At 42.5% G+C, this 19,462-nt stretch overlaps 1 pseudogene; it reads right to left on the reverse strand.

Moving 5' to 3' along the window:
* Nucleotides 1-926: 926 nt before the first annotated feature.
* On the reverse strand, nucleotides 927-12,768 carry LOC115745369 (annotated as a pseudogene).
* Nucleotides 12,769-19,462: the final 6,694 nt, after the last annotated feature.

Below are 19,462 nucleotides of genomic sequence, written 5' to 3' on the forward strand. Positions count from 1 at the left end.
TGGCCCCCCCACCGAGATTCGGAAGTGACCTGCAACTGATCTGCTACGTGTGAACCGGCGGTATCTTGTCATATTTTGTAGCATATGGTAAATTAATTTGGGAGTTTTGGTTAATTTAATACCACTTTTGTGTTTCTGCAAATCGCACCGCAGAGAGATCAAAGAACAGAATCTTTTTCTCCCTATTTTTGTTGTTTCTTCTCAAGTGCGTGTCGCAATCGTTCCAATTCAGAATTAGGCACAGATCATCCTAAGGGATCGTTTCTGTTGCTTCTTGTTTATATGCTTTTTCATTTGGTCGAGCTTCCTTTCGTCGGGTAGTCTGAAGTTTCAATTTTGCAATGGAGAGGTACTATTCAAGAGAATAAGCGAAGCGAAATGTCTTTCTGGGTGTATCATGCGGTCCGACCGAGCGATGCGATCGTCATCCATTAATGCGTTCACACGCGGATCGATTAATCATCCGTTCCACTGATCCAAGTGCGCTTTCAACTTATTCAGTTCCTGACCACGTATTTCTGAGACATCTTGATCATGAAGCGTCTAGTTATAGCACAACGTACATTTTGGGTTCATGTTCATTAAACTTTGATGCTTCTTCTGTAATTAAGTCGGACCGTAATGCGCTTGGCAACGAAATTATTCCATGGACCCCAGGGAGATTCTGAAGTGACCTGCAACCGACCCGATACGCACAAACCGACGGTATCTCCATCATGAATGCATTGCGTATAAATAGATGCTTTGGTGATTTCTTATCGTAAATTTTTGTAGCATATGGAAAATTAATTCGAGAGTTGCGGTTAATTTTCCCAACTTTTGTATTTCTGCAAATTGCATTGATAGATTCAACATTTGACTTTGTCTACAACCCATTTTCTTGATCAAAGAACAGAATCTTTTTCTCCCTATTTTTGTGTTTCTTCTCAAGTGACTGTCGCAATCTTTCCAATGAAGACCGACACCCCTCGTTCTTCAAGCACCTCCTTCAGAATTAAGCACAAATCATCATAATGGATCGTTTCTGTTGTTTCTTGTTTATATTCTTTCCAAGCGAAAAATTTCATTTGGTTGAGCTTCCTTTCGTCGAGTAGTCTGGTGTATCTCAGATCACAGAGATAAGGAATGTAATTGTCGGGTTGAATGTCGTAAATGAATCCAGGATCAATGGCCTCTGCAGGATTGACATGGCCTGCTCCGATGCCGAAGACATCCGGCAGGTTGAAGTCTTTCATCCAGGATTGGGTTTGGTTTGATGTTCAGCTGCTTAGCCGAAGTCATGATAGCAAACTTAATCGCCGCTGGAGACCAGTCTGGATGAGCAGCCTTTATCAAAGCGGCGATGCCGCAGAGGTGAGGGCATGAAATGGAAGTGCCAAAATGGATGTTGAAGTAATACTTCGCTTTCGTATCATTTCCGACAGGAAATGACCATGCCGCTAGTATGTCCAACTGGGACCAATAATGTCCGGCTTCAGAATTCCGGGGCTAACCGAGCTCGGGCCACTTGTAGAGAAGGCAGTAAGTGCGGGAGCAGTTGGGTCTCCATATGTGGTCCCTTTGAATATGATCGTGGCAATGGGAGTTTTGGTCGAATTGATATAGGCTTTTGATATCCTTGCCTGTGAACTAGCTGACTTGAGACTTGGGTAGTGGTTGGCGAAGGTTAGTCGTGGTCGGTGGCGACGGCGGTAGGTGGTTGCGGGGGGCGATGGGCGGTAGCCGGCGAAGGTCGGCGGTGGTTGGCCACCGGGGGCGTTGGGTAGGTGGCGGCCGATGGAGGTCTGTGGTGGGCGGGGGCGGATGATGATCGGCGGTGGTCGTGGGCAACAGCTGGTGGAGGTCGGCGATGGGGGACGGTCGGTGATGATCCACGGCGGTAGAGGTTGGCGAAGGAGGGTATGATCGAAAAAAGGGTGATGGCGTAATAAAAAGAGGGTGAAGCGAGAAGTGCTTCTTGAATTGGAGAAGCTATTTTTTTTAACTTCTCAAATTAGGGGAAAAACAACTTCAGAAGTGGAAATTCACTTTGGAAGTAGAAATTTCTTTCGTAAGTAAAATTTTTTACCAAACGGATTTTTTTCTTGAAGTTACATTACCAAATGAATTTTTGTTCCATAAGCACTTCTGGAACAGAAATTCACTTCAAGAAGTATTAACATACACACCCATAATTTGCCTCTAACTTGATCACAAGGAAGATCAGAAGCATGGACATTTACCAACCTTGCTGCACTTGCACTTTACCGATGTGTCGTAAGGGTATGCCGCCCAAAAGGCTTATGTTCCTTTCATTTCTCTTCTTTTAGCTTGCGATATTGTTAATCATACATCAATCCTTTTGGTAATGAGAGCTACCAATAATTTTTATTTTCAAGCATATTTAAGTATCGTAGAATGTTGAGGAATGCGACCTCAGTTAGGCACGATAACATAATCTGAGATCGAGGTGGATAAATCAATTGCAGGGAAACGATCTGTATGGCCTGGGACACAGCAGAGACAAAGCGAAGGTGGTGATCGAGAAGGACAATCCGTACGTGATGGTCATACTGGTACCACCGGATGCATATAGACTTGATGATTATTGCTGTAACCGAGTATATGATCTGATTGACAAAAAAGGCAATGTCGCTGAAACACCCGCGGTTGGATAAGGGGGGAAAATATGATATTGAACAAAAATAGCTCATGAAGCCTTTGACATAATAAATGAAACCAGGATCGGTTGTGCTTGAAACTGCTTCTTTGATTTTGAATATCCCGCCTTGACTTGGTATAGGTCTGGCCTGGAATCCGAATCCATTGCAGTCTCGTATCGTTCCTCAACCGAACGCGCATCACCTGTTTGATGATTTGTCTCAGAGATTTCGGTGTATATTCACTAGCTGTGTATAAGTTCCAACCTCAATATCCTCACCAGTCACCATGATAATTTGTCTGTGATCTCTGACGTCTCAGTGACATATCGTATATATATGTAAGCAAGTGTTGACTGTTGACCTCTTCTACTATCCTCCACATCACCCCACAAACGTAAATAAATATGGTAGATGTCGATGCTTTAACCGACCCACCAATCAGAAGGGTGGTTGCGGGAGCTCCAACCCAAAAAAAATGTTGAGACTTCGATCACTTTTCACGTTGCCTGGTATAAAGAAGCAAGCATTACATGATTATAGAGATGAAAAGGCCTTGCTTTCATGCCCCAAAGTAAAAGCGTTATTGAGGACATTGTTAGAAGATCGTACCGTAATTTGGTTATGCTTGCCCGTTTTAATGGGCACAACTTCTCGCGTTTCGTAGTGTAGCTCCAAAGGCCGGTCGAACTTTCAGATCAATCGCCTGTGTTTGGAATGTTCACTTAAGGTTTCACAGGGGGTGCCGGCCGGTTGAAGTTCGGGATCAATGGGATATGTTTTTGTAGATGGAAATGTAAACTTAAGGTTTAATCCATGTTAGGCCCAACTGAGGGAAGTGACCCTGCAAGAAGAAAAGGCTATGTCGAACTGTGAGAACAAAGTTAAAAGAGAAAATGCAGGAAGCTGATGCACTTCAAAGGAAGTCAGTGGTATGTTCTAGTCTCACATGGTCACTAGAGGGGTATGTAAATGATAGACGGATGTCAGTTTTGTTTTTCTTACGAGCAAAACGAATGACAAAGTGGATCTTCTGAACGGTAATAGTACCGGCCACTGAAGGAGGGAGAATGAATCGAAGTGATGCAGAGGAGTCGAGGTTTTCGATATTAAACTACAAAATGCAGCAATATAATCAAAGCTATAACAGATATAACTCAATATGAACGAAATGAAAAGTCTACAGTAATCAGTATGACAAAATTCGGCTTACACAGGGTTTAAGCCTTAAGGGCTTAATCTAATTATAGAACCCTTAATTTCAAGCATCAAATTGAAAGTGACATGCTAGCCTTAAGGGAGTACCAGCTGATTTTGGTGGGAATCACATTTACTTTAACCTTGGAAGGCCAGTGGATTGCAAGTTTCTGCTTCCATGTCAAAAGAGCAAAACCCAATCAATGTACAGCAGCTCACAAATAACACTGACCAACCCCCCTGCTGACACATGGATAATCAAATCTGCCACTTTTTTCAAGAAAAAGTTGAATAGCACAAAAGCAATAAAAGCATAGCCTTTGTCTCTCTCTCGTCCGTGTGACTGGAATCCAAGGAAGCGGAGATGGTGGGGTTGTGCGAGAAGCGAGCAAGAGGCAACCGGGACGCTATCGGACGTAGTGATCGTAAGCTCTCAAGAATTGACGAGGTCATCGCACAAGTGACCGATGTGAGACGGATTCGCACCAATTCAAACACACGGGAATCAGAGCAAAAAGCCTCTCTCGATTTTCTTGTCCAAGCTCCTCTGCCACTAATCAGTGACATGTGCAATTCGTTTGGGCCTTCTCACCCAGGCCCACCCTTGCCCCGCGAGCAAGGTTTGGCCGGTGAGGGCAGCCCTCGCCAGACATTACTTGTGGCTGGTTGCCGGGCCATCGCTTGAGACCGGCCCGAACATGAAAAGATAAAAGGTTGACAAAAATTGTCAAAGTTAACGTCGGATAAGATAGTGTCCTATCAAAATAGGCAGTAATCTGAAATAATCAAATCGGATAAGATTCTTACTTATTCTGCTGACAACTTTCATAATTCAAATGCCGGGATCGCAGACGATGGCAAAGGATTTGCGAGGCTCACAGCAGACAGGGAACTCGACTGGCCGGCGATGCTCACAGCGGGGGTGCTCGTGGCTCACAGATCGCAGCCAATGATGGTGAACCAGCGTCTCGAGTCATTGGTGGGGCTCACATACGACAACATACCCACCTGCGCCATCCTTGTGGGAAAATGATATATATACACACACATACATACCTTTTTTCTCAATTAGAAGGCAATAAGATGATTAAAAGAATCGGTAATAGAATCTTCTTAAGATATCTTTATTTTTGTAGGCATGCTTTTGCGATATATTTACTTTGTACGCGAGGTTTATTGTGAGTTCATGTCACATTAAAAAGAAAATTATTAAAAAAGTCTTAAACTTATTATAGAGATGTCGATTCAGTTATAAACCTATCAATTACGCAAATTTAGCCCCAAAATTTTTGAAAATCCACCAATATAGCCCTTTTGAATAATTTTTTGTGTAAATCGTTGAAGTGAGCGGCCGGTGTACACGTGGATAATTTTAAAAATATTTAGTTTTTTTTTAATTTTTTCTTTCCTTTTCCTTTTTTTTTTTTTTTTTTTTTTTCATTTCTTTGATTTGTGTTACATCTTTGGCTAGCGGGGGCATTCACGGCCATCGGCAAGATCCAGGCGAGGGCAGTGATGCCCTCGCCCAAATTAGGCAAGGATCGCTAGCCCTCGTCGGCTAGAGATGCAAAAACAAAAAGAAAAATGAAATTCGCTATGGTTTCTTCATCAGGTAAGCCAATGAATTATTTGATATTGAAAAAATGAAATGAAACGACAGGATTTACTTTTCGTTTGGGAATCAGCTGGAGAGGAGCCTTCTTTCACTAATCAATTAACCCTCGCTATTGGGCGACTCGAATTTCCAATGCATCCACCCCTAGAAGTGCCTTTTGATTTTGGGCAGATTACAACTACTTAATGACGCGGATTACACCTCCTTAAACCTGTTTCATGGGATGATACGTATGTGGTCGAGAAAGTTTGCCAAAATATGTTATGCCCCTTCTTTAGGACAACTGTGTACTAACCTCAACTGTCCGCACGTCTGATGCTTTTGTTACTAAATCGTCCGATTAAACGAGAGCGATTAGCTTGTGAAAAGTGTAGGATGTAATTTGATCGGGGCAAATCTGACAGATAGGTGACTGGGAAAACGAACCAAAAAGCTTGTTCTCTTGTTCGAGCTCGACCAGAGAGTGATCAAACTTAATCCAAAGCGAGTTATTGAGATTGGATGGACATGGATTTGAGTAGTGCTAGGCGTGGCGTGCCAACTTCTGAGAGTAAATTGTGATTGAAAAATAGCTATTTCAATATAAATGACGAGGCATAGTAAATTGCAACATGCTCTCTTGAGCATGTTGCAATTTACTTGGTCCAAAGCGAGTCATTAAAATCGGATGGACATGGATTTCATAAGTGAAAGACGTGGCATGCCAACTTCTGAAAGTAAATTGTGATTGAAAAATAGCTATTTCGATGTAAATGACAAGGAAAAGCAAATTGCAACATGCTCCAGTGCTGTGATGGAATCCTCAGTAAATGACAAGCAAAAGTAAATTGCAACATGCTGAGTGACACACAAGGTTTCGAGCAATTGAGAGCGAAATGGCAAGTAAAATAGGTTAGCCTTTCTTGCATCCTTAGTAACAAATTTCGTGTTTGCTTCCAGTACCTTCATAAACCATCATTCAGAAGCATATATCCCTTCGTGTGTCGACCGATGTACAATTGATTTTTGTCGCTCCTTGTAAACATATTCTTTGAGCATCTCTTCCATTAATTCATAGCTCATGCAGTTTTCAATTATGATTTTTAGAGCAAAGAAGTGCAAGACATCCTTTATGCAGACATCATCTAGGGTGTTAACTTACTGTTTTTTCTCGTCCAAAGTAACCTACCTGCCGTATCAACAGTACAAGAGAAGAGAGTTGATGAGGCAGGCTCTCATGTATAGATTTGCACAAACGACCATTACATGAGCGGCCGGTGAGGGCTAATTCACCATTGTTTCAAGATTTAAGGAGAAAACAGCAAACAAACAGACAAAATCAGTGGCCTTAAAAATTTGTGTGTCATAGATTAACTTAACTCTGTATCCTAACTCCACTCATTCTCATTACTTTTCTTTTTAATTATTTTTTTTAAAAAAATCCATTTCTTTTTTCCTTCTTCTTGGTTGTACACTGGCCACGGTGACGAATCGGTCTTCTCCAGACTTCACATAGATTCAAACATGACAAAACAAAAGTGAAAATCATATAATCCTTCATCCATCCAACATTTATCAGGAAATGACAAAAGACCTACAAGCTCTCATCCCCATACATATCTGTACAAGTTCAATTCCAATTAGGGCTCTACCTAGTCAACTTGGAATAAGCTCATTTTGGGACCATGTTTATCGGATATAGTTTCTACAACAATGTGTAATAAACAAATGTACCAAAATTACAGAGCACCACCCGTGAAAAAAACAGATCAATTTTCACCCGAGATTCCACCTTTCCTTATGAAAGAACAAAATTTCAAGTGTGTGTAGCAGCACACATCGGTTCCATATGATGGTCTCTCTTATTGAATTCTTCTGAAAAGAGCTCACAGATTAGTAAGTAAAATAATGAATATTTAGTCTTTTTTCCACAGTTTATATGTGGCACTTGCTCTGCATTCATAGCGAGAATGTTCCCATGTCGTTTGTTTAGAGTCTTTGGACATAATCTTATTTAATTTCGTGGCACTACTTTGGACCATCACTCTTGGGATCATTATGAACCTCACCCTGTAAACTTGACCTAATATACTTTAATTTAACTTTTCGCATGAATCGGGTGTTGGCCAATGCAAATAATTTGCTTCAATATTCTTATAAAGAATCATTTGACAAGACAAACACAAGGCAAAATTCACATTCAGTAAATAAATTGACCAACGGATTCTATACCAGCCTCTAAGACATGGAATACATAGCCAATATTATAAACAACGGACCACCGTATTTTTATCTAGTTTCTATACAAATGGCCGCTCCTGTTAGATTCTAAATACAAACCATCCCCCATCTCCTAGACTTAAGACACCAATGGCTTTCGTTTATCTCTTGTGGCTAATTGCTTTGTTCTCCAATTGCCAGTTCTCTTCGACTCCCTCCCACTTTCAAACCTACATAATCCATGTGACTTCCCCTGATGGCCACAACATTTCTCAATTGGAAGATCTTGAATCATATTACCACTTGTTTTTGCCCACAAGCTCTTCCGCCTCAGAGAACTAGACGTGCTTTCTTTATTATTACATATACGTGCTGACTAGCTTTGCCGCGAGGTTGACTCATGATGAAGTCACTACAATACAGAACAACTCCGGATTTGTGGCGGTTGACCTAGACCAAATATATAAGCTCTAAACAACGCACGGCCCCGAGTCCTTGAGCTTACCATTGTCTCGTGGATCTTTCGATGGTTCAACTCTGGGAAAAGGAATTATCATCATTATCATGGATTTGCGTGTAACACCGGACCATCCTTCATTCAGCGAAAACGAAATGCTCCTCTACCAGCCAAATGGACAGAGAGGTGCGACTTCAAGCCTTCCTAATGCAACAACAAGTTGATAGGCGCCAAGACCTTCCACAGCTTGGTTAATGTGACCATTTCACCTACCGACAATGTGGGACACGACACTCATACAGCCAGCATGGCTACTGGCGCATCTATGCCGCATGCCAATTTGCTTGGAATGGCCAACGGCACAGCAAATGGCATGGCTAGGTATGCTCATCTGGCCACGTACAAAGTGTATTCAAACGAATTTTGTTTCATGTTGGACATCCTAGCCAGAGTTGATGCTGCCTTGGTAGACAGGGTCGACGTTATCTCCTTATCTATCGGTGGCTTTTCCTTCCCTCTATTTTATATCGACGGTCTTGCGGTGGAAGAGTAAGCGGTCGACCAGGGAGAGTGAGGTGTAGTCGGAGAACCTTGTGTCTGAAGGATGGGAAGGAGGGGAGTCATCGAGGGTCTGAGGAACGTAGAGGCAGGCGGTGTCGAAGTCGAGGGCGAGCTTGAGTTTCTTCCATTTGCTTCTCCTATCTCCTGTTCTTAATGGTCGTTGGAATCTGATGCTTATTTGGAGTTGCCCCCATTCCTATCCAATCCCATCATCTTACGTTCTTTTATTGATTCTGACCCCAAATTTCCCTTTTTCTAAAAAAAATAAAATGAACTATAGAAAACATTTTTTTAAGTTCTTTTTTCTTTTTTGGTGTTACTCGGGGGGTTTCAACGCACTAAGACTCCACGGAGCAACGTTTGATAGCTTGCTTGAGAAAGGGCTAGATTTCCCGGCAGAGCACAAAGACCCCTCTCTGAATGGTTGCAAAATTCGCCACTGCAAGATCGTCCATATAAAACGGAGGGGAGAAAAAGCCGCCTATGGACAAAGAGATAACATCGACGCCGTCTGCCAATACAACATCAACTCCGGCTATGATGTCTAATGTGAAACAAAATTTGTTTGAACATACTTTGTACATGGCCAGGTGAGCATACCTAACCATGCCATTTGTTGTGTCATTGGCCATCCCAAGCAGATTAGCATGCGGTACAGACGCGCCAGCAGCCGTGCTAACTGCGTGAGTACCGTGTCCCATATCATCAATAGGTGGAATAGTCACATTAGCCAAGCTGTGGAAGGTCCTGACGCTTATCAACTTGTTATTGCATTGGGAATGCTTGAAATTACACCTCCCTTTCCATTTGGCTGGAGGAGGAGGCATTCCGTTTCCATTGAATGAATGGTAGTTCGGCGTTACACTCAAATCCATGACAACTATGATAATTCCTTTTTCTAGAGTCGAACCATCGAAAGATCCATGACGTAGTGGTAAGCCCAAGAACTCGGGGTTGTGCGTTGTTTGAAGTCTATATATTTGGTCCAGTTCAACCGCCACAAATCCGAGATTATTCTGCATTGTATCGACTTCATCAAGAATCAACCTCGCAACAAAGCCGATCAGCATGTATTTGTAACAGTAAAGCAAACGCGTTTGGTTCTCTGATATGAAAGAGCTTGTGGGCAAAAACGAATGGTAATAGGATTCAAGATTTTTCAACTAAGAAATGTTATTTCTCATGGCCGTCAAGGGAAGTTACGTGGACTATGTAGGTTTGAAAGTGAGAGATAGCCGGAGAGGACTCGCAATTAGAGAACAAATCAATTAGCCACAAGAAATGAAGAAAAGCCATTGGCGTCTCAATTCTAGAAGATGGGAGGGTGATTTGTGTTTAGAACCTAATGGAAGTTGTCATTTATATTGAAGCCAGAAAAAAATATGATGATCCCCTATTTATAGTATTGGCTACGTATTCCATATCTTAGAGGTGAGTCTAGAATTTGTTGGTCATTTTATCTACTGAATGCGAATTTCGCCTTGTTTTTGTCTTATAAAACGATTCTTTACAAAGATCTTGGAGCAAATTATTTGCATTAACCAACACCCGGTTCCCGTGAAAAGTTAAATTCAAGTATATTACATCAAGTTTATAGGGTAAGATTCATAAGGATCTCAAAAATGATGATTAAAAGTAATGCTACAAAATTAGATAAGACTATGTCCAAAGACTGCAAACAAATGACATGGGAACATTCTTGTTAGGAATGTCAGAGCCAGAGCTACACATAAACCACGAAAAAAAAGACTAAACTTTCATTGTTTTACTTACTAATCTGTGAACTCTTTTTAGAAGAATTTGGTAAGAGAAACCATCATATGGAACGATTTATATCGCTACACACACTTAGAATTTTGTTCTTTAGTAAGGGAGGGAGGAATCACGGGTGGAAGTTGATTTACTCTTTCCACGGGGTAGTGTTCTGTAATTTTGGCACTATTTTTTTATTACACATTCCCGTAGGAATTATATCCAACATAGCCTCAAAATGAGCTTATTCCAAATTGACTATGTGACATCCCACGGATATCCCTCATCGCGTAGGAGGAAGGTCTTGGGCTAGCTCATACAAAATTGAGTGCCCCTTAACTTACGAGACACGTTTTTTGGGGATTGTATGAGCGGCCCTCGGAGAAACAATATCTTGCGAGTGATAGGCCCAGGTTGTTACAGACTAGGTGGAGCTCCAATGGGAACTGAATTTGTACAGATATGTATGGCATGAGAGCCCATAATTTCCTCTTTTGTCATTTTTTGATAAATACTGGACGAATTCGTTTGAAAGATTATGTAATTTTCACTTTTCTTATGCCATGTTTGAATTTATGTAAAGTTTGGAGAATGATTCCAAGATCATTCCATTTAAGCCAAATTGGCATTTGGTGGAAAGTTCAAATGTATCCGTAGGCATGTGAATTGGAATCGACACTTTTGCTTGAATTTGGAGAATGTCCACAACTGACATGACTGGGCGGGGACGAACCTAAAAATAGATGCACGAAAGTCTCTACCATGGTTGCCGATACAACTCAAGTTCTTTCTCAAATGAATAAAGAAAAAGCATGAAAACATCTTAAATTCCTTGACTATACGATAAATTTTCATTCTTTTCTTGAAAAGACAAAGATTTTGTTAACTGGGACTCTGACCCTTAACAAGATAAATTGATGGTACTTCACCATTTGGGAAGATATTTTCTCGCTAAAGTCTAAACACACTCATGCGGTGTTCTCTCGTTAGGGAAGGAGGAATCACGGGAGCAAAAGAAGTATTTTTCGAGTTTTGGATCTTTGATTTGTTCTTTTCTTGAGCATGTTGCAATTTAACAAAAGTAGCCTCATTGTTAAATTGTCCAAAAAGTTCTTTTCTTGGTGTTCTTTAACTTCAATTAAGAATCAGTTGCGAGCAAAAATAAAAGTGTTAATTAGCTTGTTGGTGTCACGACCCAATTTCAAAAACATCCGGTAAATGGATTGCTAAGCCTCTAGGACATGCTTAGCTCGGGCCTTTCCAAGCCTATACCAAATCGCGACGGGAGGTATCGAGTTCGATCTCGGTGTGATCAAGTGACATGTGTATGCGTACATGCAAAAAGGAGTCGCCACCGGTTTTTGGAGAAGGTAGACCGAAAACCTTATCGAGCGATCGGGAGAAGTTGTTCGATTCTATGCAACCGGAGATTGAGGGTCCGGAGACTTGGTTATGCCAATGCTTCCACCGACGCCATTTCGGTACCAGAATTGGGTGTTTTTTCTAACATGCTCAGGAGAAGTTGTTCGATTCTATGCAGCCAGAGATTGAGGGTCCGAGAACTTGGTTATGCCGATGCTTCCATCGACGCCATTTCGGTACCAGAATTGGGTGTTTTTTCTAACGTGTTCATGCGGGTGTGAGTCTGTCCTATCAATCACAATCAAGCCATATAATGTGCGCAATAAAAAAGTCAATGACAAAGGTAAATCGCATCACATTACCCTAGTGAAGCCTTGAAGGCTTAGAGAAATATTCACTTAGGGTTTGATTTCAAACACGGGACGATTTGCCCAAAAGGGCAAAATCGTCATTTTTAGGTCCTAAGTCTCAAAAGTCGGGAAATTAGACTAATCTAGCCATTTCCTATTTTCTGTGATTTTCTGAGATTTTTTATAATTTTTATGATTTCTTCGAATTTTTTTATTACTATTTTTTTATTTCGCAAAAATTATCTGGACCGGGCCGACAGACCCGGCCCGCGCCACAGACGCCCAACTCGGGCTTAAGAGCCCGAATTGGTCTAAGACAAAAAGGCCAAATGCAAACTAGATCTGGCCCAGCCTTCATGCGTAGCCCAACACCAGCTCTAATCTGACTTGATCCGAGCACCATTATTCACGTTTTTTTGTGTTTTGTACTTCATTAATCCCTTTTTCTATTTTCTATTTCTTTTCTTTTAAAAAAAAAATCTTTTTCTGATCTCTACCCGCATCATCTTCTACGCAGACAATTTCCTCCATGAACGTCACGGTGAGCTCCAAAAGATCGTCATCTTCAACCGTCGTCGGCAGCCGTCGACCGTTGGCCCCACCACTTCGGACGACGCCGACCAACACCAACATCATTGGACCAACACTCCGGCTGGACTGAACGACTCCTGCGACCTCGATTTTTGCCCTTTTTTTTTATTATATATATTTCGTTTTCCAACATTAAGTACGAAGCAAACGTAGAACAAAGATCGAGCAACTGATGAGGGTGGCCTTCAACCACGGGCTGCCGCCAGGCGGTGGCCGTCGGGCCAGGGACAGATTCGAGCCCAGCGAGGCTCAACAGCGGCGTTGGTGCGGCGGCGATGGCTTCGAACATGGCACTCTCTTTCTCGCCCTCAGGTATCCTCTCTCTAGCTTTCGGTGAGGTTCTCGTATGAAAAATGGGCTCTCAATCCCTCCAACGAGCTCCCTTTCCTGTCCTCAAGGGAGAACTCCCTTGGTTCTCCGAAGAAGTCGAGATGGTGAGTGCGGGAGATGATGGAATCGGAGGGAAGAGATGGACCGGAAGGAAGTTAGACGGATGGTACTGTGGAGGTGGCTAGTCAGGCGAGACCGAGAGCAAGCGAACCCGTTCTCCTTAAGCCGCCGAAAACCAGACTAGTTCTTTGTACTTTTCCTTCATGAACGAGCTCTGCTAGCCGCTTTCTCTTTGCTCTAGACTCCCCCCCCCACCCGAAAACGCCAGACCTCTCTCACTCTTTTGTTTCTTCTTTTGCTCAATTTTCTATGCTGATTGGGCTCAGTTTAAAATCCAATATCTGCCCGAGTTCAATTATAACCCTGCGGGTGCAGCTAAAGAACGACACAACCCCAACCTTCATAAACCTTTCTTTTTATTTGCTGCTTTTCTATTTTTTTCGTTCTTTTTTTTTTTTTTAATCTTCTCTTTCCTTGATTTTTTGTTTTCTGGATCTGTCTTCTTCCCTCGGACCTCTTCACGGTCTCACCTACAGAATTCCAGCGAAACACCCATGGTAAACCAGGCTCACACGTACCAACTACCCCGACCACCGATTTTTTGCCGTTCTCTCGTTCGGTTTTCCATATCCGAGCAAGCAACAAGTATCAACGAAGTTCGATTAACTTACGAGGGTGGCCTCCAACCACGGGCTGCCGTCGTGCCGTCTCTGGACCGGTGATGACCAGCCGTCTCCGATGCCGGCCGTGGGTCCACGTGCGCTCCTTCCCTGGACTTGCGAGGCTTGAAGCCGTTCGCTCGTGCGTCGGAGCCGTCGGGTTTGCTTGCCCGTCACCGCCGTGGGGTCTGATGCTTCGGGCTCTCACGAGCTCTCCCTCAGCCTTCTTCTCTTACGCTTTTGGCTTCTTCCGCAGAGCCGACCTTCTCTGAGGAGTTTGTCGAGAATTCTTCACCAAGGTTCCCTTCTTAACAGTTTTCTCCTGAGCTTTCACCTTTTGTCCCTTTTTTTTCCCTTTTTTGCCGACAGAACCATCGAGCCCGCCTCTTCAGACACAGTCCTCCCCTACGCGCGTTCTGTCGGTTTCCACGACGGCTCCGTCGCCGTACGTATGGTGGCTCGATCCCTCGCTCTTTCTTCTTCGGTGGTGTATCCCGGGAAGCTCTTTCTCGGCTTTCTTTGCTATTTCCCACACGAGCTCCCGGAGCACTCCCTCAAAACTGCCCTGCCCCGTGAAGACCCCTCCTCTCCTGTATGAGCTTCCTTCTTAAGCTCTAGGTGAGCGTTTTCCGAAGAAGCAGCAGACCGAATCCCTTCAGAACTCTCCTTGTCCGTCTCTCTCTCTCTTACCTTTTTTTTTTTTTTTTTTTCACTCCTTCTGTGTTGAGCGTGGGACTTTTTTCCAAATCAAGTTAAAAAAAAATAATAATTACCAAATCAAGTGTAAAAAAATTTTATTTACCAAATCAGGTGCCGCTCGGCAGTCTTGGTGCCGAGCGGCCCCTCGCTCGGCAGTCACACTACCGAGTGGGCCAAAAAAGCAAAAAAATTGCCCGCTCGGCGATCTGATTCCCGAGGCGACGGAGCGCATATTTTTTTTTAATTTTTTATTCCCGCTCGGCAATCTAATTGCCGAGCGGGAGGAGCGCATAACTTTTTTTAAAAAAAATTTTTGCTTGCTCGGCAGTATGACTGCCGAGCAAGCACTCAACCCTTTCTTTCTTTTTTTTAAAATTTTTTTATTGTTTTCTTTTTTAATCATTTTTTAATTTCTTTTTCTTATTTTATTTTAATCATTTTTTTATTATTCAATTTGTTCTTTGGAATGGACAAAATATTAATGACATTCCTATATAATACAATGTTCCGTGTTAACGAGTGAGCGAACGAACGATCGAGGCCGCGGAGCGAACGCTCGCTCGTTCGCTCGCTCGTTCAGCGGGGCGAACGAACGAGCGAGCAAAAGAGCGAGCGACCCTCGACCTCGCGGAGCGAGCGAACGAATGATCGAGGCCGCGGAGTGAACGAACAAGCGACCCTCGACCCCCCGGACCGAGCGAGCGAACGAGTGAGCATTCGCTCCGCGGCCTCGATCATTCATTCGCTCGCTCGTTAACGCAGACCGTTGTATTATATAGGAATTTCATTAATATTTTATCCATTCCAGAGAACAAATTGAATGATAAAAAAATGATTAAAAGAAAATAAGAAAAAGAAATTAAAAAATGATTAAAAAAGAAAACCATAAAAAAATTTAAAATAAAGATGAGTGCTTGCTCGGCAGTCATACTGCCGAGCAAGCATAATTTTTTTTAAAAAAAGTATGCGTTCCTCCCGCACGGCAATCGGATTGCCGAGCGGGAATAAAAAATTTTAAAAAAATATGCGCTCCGTCGGCTCTGCAATAAGGCTGCCAAGCGGGCAATGTTTTTTGCTTTTTTGGCCCGCTCGGCAGTCTTGCTGCCGAGCGGCACCTGATTTGGTAAATAAATTTTTTTTACACTTGATTTGGTAATCATTATTATTTTTTAACTTGATTTGGAAAAAAGCCCTTGAGCGTGAGCTCTCACGCTTAACACCTCCCACTAAGAGCTCTCTCTTCACTCTCCTTTCTTCTCTGTTTTGCTCGTGGAGTAGTAGATGTGGAGGTCAGTGAAGGGACCCCCTTGAAACTGAGCCAGAGCCCCCACGGAAATCCAGTGGAGAGAGCAGCGGGCCGACTCCCTACCCCTTTTTCTGAGACGCTCACCAGCTCTTAAAGAGCTCCTCCCGGACTCTTTTTTTGTGTTGCCTGCTCTCGTTTACCTCCTTTTGAAATCTCCCTCTCGCTCCACTTTTGTGCTCAGCAAGTCCCAAGGAGCAGCTGGGCTTTAGGCGTAGCCTCTAGGTGGGGGGGTGGGCCAAGGCATGCAGGTTGCTTAAGCTCGTTTTGGCGTTTGGGGCCCTCAGACTTTCCGCCGGACGGAAAGGGAGTGGGGGCGCGCTTCCGTTTCAGCCCCTGCTGCCTTTCCCGCTCTTGCTCCAGCTTTCTTATTTTCTGTTGGCGACTGTGCTTTGCTTTTTGGTTTCGTGGGGTGCGGTTTAGTCAGACCAGACCAGTCGGACCGGTCCGGTTGGTTTGAACCGGCAGGCCAAAACTGTGTGTGGATTAGGGAGTTTTCATGACCCGTATCGAATTTTCGATTTCTAAAGTGGCCAAAAACACATGAAATTAAAAGAAGATTTTGACTATTTTTTCAGATTTTCCTAACCTCATTTGGGTATTTTTTGCTATTTTTAAATGAAAAGAAATTCCGAAAATACTGAAAAAATTAGAAAAATATTTTTTGCTCAAAATCGGTTCCTTGCGCTTGGCCAAGGGTTCCAAAGTCAATTTTCAATTTTTATAAATTTTTATTGTTTTTCTATTAATTTTTTCAAAAAATTGATTAAAAATTAGACATCAACAATTGGTATATACTTTCATCTTACCACGATCCCATGATGTAAAAAAGCATAGGTACTATTAGCTAATTTCCCTTTGTCTGTGCAAAAATTGATGGAAACGGTTTTCTTACATTACTACAACTTATCAGTATACCATAAGACAAGCAAAATGTTGTTTATATTCTGGACCTAAAACAGATGGGTACTCAGCTAGTTTGGTGCTAATGATCGACATTATCAGATCGACATTGTCAGTCCCTTACGTCTACTGGAGACTCGAGCCCAGTGGGACAATGAAGAAGATTCAAGGACTCTATTTCTCCAAATTGGAATGTCATCATCCTTTCAATGGAAATTGGGTATTCTTTGAGTTTCAATTGTAAACCCTAATGCGCATGGTAACACTTATGCTCTAAAAATCAACTTCCGAGCAGAAGTTGGATTTTTTTTCTTCTTGAGAGAAGTAAAATTTTTTACTTCTCCAATTGGCTCCAAAACTACTTTTGAAGTAAATATATGCTCCAAAAATAAAAATAAAAATAGAAACTAAAGTTGCACAATCAAACGGATTTCTAATTTAAAAATTGTGTTACCAAACGGATTTATACTCCGAAAGTGTAGTCATGCACACTCTATTCAGTATTCATTATCAATTCGTTGTTCATTCTTTTTAACCGTGACATACCCTTCAAATTTGGTAGGTGATGGAAAGCAACGTTGACTACTGCCGAATCAATCATTATCGGTAATCATATGTACTATCTAGCTTGCACTTCAAATTGGCAATTTTTATCATCGTTTTTCTGTTCTTGCTAGCCATATGATCAAACAAGAGGTATCAAAATACAATGAAAATGTTGATCGATTATGATCATGGTTTGTGTCTTTTGTCGAAGGTTATGGGGAGTCACGATGTTATTTATGAGTGGAATGTGTATTTTCAAAAGGAATATAGTTTAATTTCCAGTGCAATGTCAGCAAGTGACGAGCTTACATGGTTGAACCGACCCAAAGGCGGAGAAGTCAAAAAGAAAATGGACAAGATGACTTGGAACTCTTTCTTGGATCATGTCTAGAAGCGTGGCAATGAAGTGCTCTTTTGTCAAAATTCTCCTGATGCTGATGCCTTCCTATGTAATGTTATCTTTGTGGTCAGATTTCGTATTGTAGGGATTGATTTATTCCAGATTCCATCATGATAACTGAATTCAATCAGAGCAGTAAGCAGTTCAAATGAAGGTTCCGGTTCCAAAGCAATTGAAATCCAACATCACTAAAAGATTTATGCCTAATCACGTGGCAACGAATGCACATTAGAACATTTGATCAACCATAATTAGGATCGTCCTTGGTATCCCGACACGTGATATGTACGACATACAGAAGACGGTCTCCCTATGCTACGAAAAGTAACACGTCATTTCGCATAATTATATCTTCTCCTTCATTTGTTGGCCAGGAGAAATCGTTAACCCATGCCTCATTTTCCTTGTATAATTTTTTTTATGAATGCCAAGAATGTTTACTTTAAAGAAAGAAATGAAAGATGGTAAGTGCTTTATAATGTTTGCCCATTCATGGGACCCTTTGATAGCTTCTACTTCCTAGGGCATCCGAGCTCTCATGATGCTGAGTTCTTTCTATGCTTCCAAGATTTGGCAAAAAAGGAGAGGAATCCAAGAGCGCTCATGTTGACAAGAAGGCCCCATGTTTTGTTGACATATATTGGAAACCCTAGTGGCCAATGAAATGAGTCCAAGGCAAGGCCATGTGAAGTATGTGTCTGATTGCATGTTTTTCGTCAGAACATGTATGAAAATGGGGAAGTGAAGTGAAGCCGAGAGTTTCCAAATCTATCTGTTGTGAATCGGAACAGTTGTCGCTTCTACGACCAGGTGGTGATTGCATTAGATTGGACCGAATACTTACATCAGATTGTTGGTCTCAAACTCACATCTCGACGTAGAAGTGCTCAATCAAGAACTCGACGGAGAAAAGAGAAGCTCGACCTACTTTTCCACTTGAAGTTAATAAGCAAAAACGTAGATTATCACTGGGTGGACAGAAACCCAGTTCATTACTGAATACTGCACTGGTCTCACTGGATGGTACCGCATAGGATCTGCGTTAGATTGCAATATGCTCACCAACAACCTCTGTTGACACATGAATAATCAAACACGCCTCTGTTTTCTCAAGAAAAACTTAATAACACGAAAACAATGAAACCATAGCTTTTTTCTTCTCTTGTCCGAGTAACTGGAATCCTAGGAAGCGGAGATGGTGGGGTTGTGCAAGAAGCGAGCAAGAGGCAACCCGGATCCTATCGAGCGTGTAGTGATTGTGAGCTCTCGAGAATCGACGAGGTCATCGCACAAGTACACGGGAATCAGAGCAAAAGGCCTCTCTCGATTTCTACGTTCCATATGCTTCTCCGCCGCTAATAGGTGATTGGGCCTCCTCACCACCCAAACCCTTGCCAGCCGCGGGCAAAGGGTAGCCGGTGAGGGCAGCCCTCGTTGGGCATTCCTTGTGGCCGGCCGCTGGGTGATCGCTTGAGACCAGCTCGAGCAGGAAATGACAAAATAAATTTTAAAAAAGAATGTCCAAGTCAATATCGGATGAGATAATGTCCGCTCAAAATAGACAATAATTTGAAATAATCAAATTGGATAAGATTCTTACCTATTCCGCGGATAATTTTCCTAATTCAAATGTGGGATCACGGACGACAGCCGCGGAAGACTTGACCGGCCGGCGATGCTCGTAGTGGGTGTGCTCGTGGCTCATGGATCACGCCAAAGGATGGTGAAATAACCGGAGCATCTCACGTCATTGGTGGGGCTCGCATACGACAACGTACCAACCAGCGTTCCACACATCCTAGTGGGAAAGGGAATTTTCTTTTTTCCCATTTTTTACCA

This window comes from Rhodamnia argentea, chromosome 8, assembly GCF_020921035.1.
Source record: "Rhodamnia argentea isolate NSW1041297 chromosome 8, ASM2092103v1, whole genome shotgun sequence".
NCBI lineage: Eukaryota > Viridiplantae > Streptophyta > Magnoliopsida > Myrtales > Myrtaceae > Rhodamnia > Rhodamnia argentea.